General features: G+C 41.7%; 1 pseudogene; it reads right to left on the bottom strand.

Moving 5' to 3' along the window:
* Positions 1 to 674: 674 nt before the first annotated feature.
* On the bottom strand, positions 675 to 1,178 carry LOC122486478 (annotated as a pseudogene).
* Positions 1,179 to 1,476: the final 298 nt, after the last annotated feature.

Raw genomic sequence — 1,476 nt, 5'->3', positions numbered from 1 at the left:
CATACTGAAACAGTTTTCATACATTCTACATCTCATTTATAGGTTTTGTCATATTGTTTGATAATACCCCTGCTTAAAGTCCTAGTGTTTTGTTTGTTATTTCTGCTTATTCTTATTCTATTCTTTTGTTTACAAGGATACTGGTTCTCTTGTATGATGCTGGCTTTCTTTGGGAAATTCTACATAGAGGTTCTTTATGGCTTAAGATGAGGGTCCCACTGAAGGTTTGTCAGGTGCTTAGGGTTCCCAATCTAAATTCACTCTGTAATTTCATTTTTGGCCATAAACTTTTGGAGGCTCAGCTTGTGGTCATAACTTCTCAGGGATTCCAACAAGTCTCCTCACGGGGCCAGAGTAACTCTGTTAGTACCTGGTGGTAGAGAGTAAATGAATTAAAGATACTGCATAAGGAAATGTCCTCAAGACCTATCAGGAACTTGGTTGTAGACATGATAAGTTTGGGATGTCTGTTAGAGTTCCAATGAGAGCAGACAAGGAAGCAGCGGGATAGAGTGATGGTTCATAAGAGAGGTCAGGGCTGGCTTGTAGTATTAGGGATGGAAGCAGAATAGGGGGTTTCCCCTCCTATAGTTAAAATAGTTAAAAATCACATCTTGAGGGTGATTTTTTGGTTGTCTAATGATCCTTTACTGGAATATTTTCCTTTGTAGTTCTTAACTAGCTGGGCATTGCACTGCACCACTATTGATGGCATAAGCATGGTGGCCATCAACACTGCAGTGCACAGATTGGGCAGTCCCCAGGATCTCTTTAATGGTTCCAAGCAGTTCTCTGGCTAATGATCAGTGCCGCATCTGTTGAGCAACATGGACAATCTCATCAAAAGTGATATTCCCACTGTGCTTAATGTTTTTCTGCTTCTTTCTGTCTCTTGGTTGTTCCTTGAGGGCTCGATAATCAGGACAGAGGCACAGGTAGCACTTCAGTCTGGCCTGTCTGTTCTGAATGGTCAATTTCACTATAATCCTCAGCCCTTTCCAATCACTGGTTGCCTTGGCAATGTCATAACCAACCATTTTTGGAGACAGATCCAGGAGTCTGATCTTCAGGGCCAGGGCAGACATGGCACTGACTTCCCCACCGGTGCACCTCAGGTGTGTGACTTTGGTCTCATTGGGGTCAAGTGTAGGTGGCATGGTAGAGGTGGCTGGTGTTGGATAAACTGGACTCAGGACAATGTGCCTTTGTCTCTTCCAAGCCAAAAGGCAAAAGAGGGATGATTTTCTTAAAAATGATAAATTAGATCATGTAATTCCTTTGTTTCCCAAATGGGTTCTATCAATGATAAAGTACAATCTACGCTCGTTAGTTTGGCTTCAAAGACTTGACATTTTTTAGCCCTCCCCTTCCTATTGACCATATGATTTTACTGTCCCACTAGTTGATGAAACTGGGTTTACACTTGTCTTTTTCCTGTTCTTGTATCACAGAAAGCTCATTTATATTTTAGTGTCT

This window comes from Prionailurus bengalensis, chromosome A2, assembly GCF_016509475.1.
Source record: "Prionailurus bengalensis isolate Pbe53 chromosome A2, Fcat_Pben_1.1_paternal_pri, whole genome shotgun sequence".
NCBI classification, from domain to species: domain Eukaryota; kingdom Metazoa; phylum Chordata; class Mammalia; order Carnivora; family Felidae; genus Prionailurus; species Prionailurus bengalensis.
Note: the sequence above shows the minus strand (reverse complement) of the source record. Positions and strands in the feature narration are given on the sequence as shown.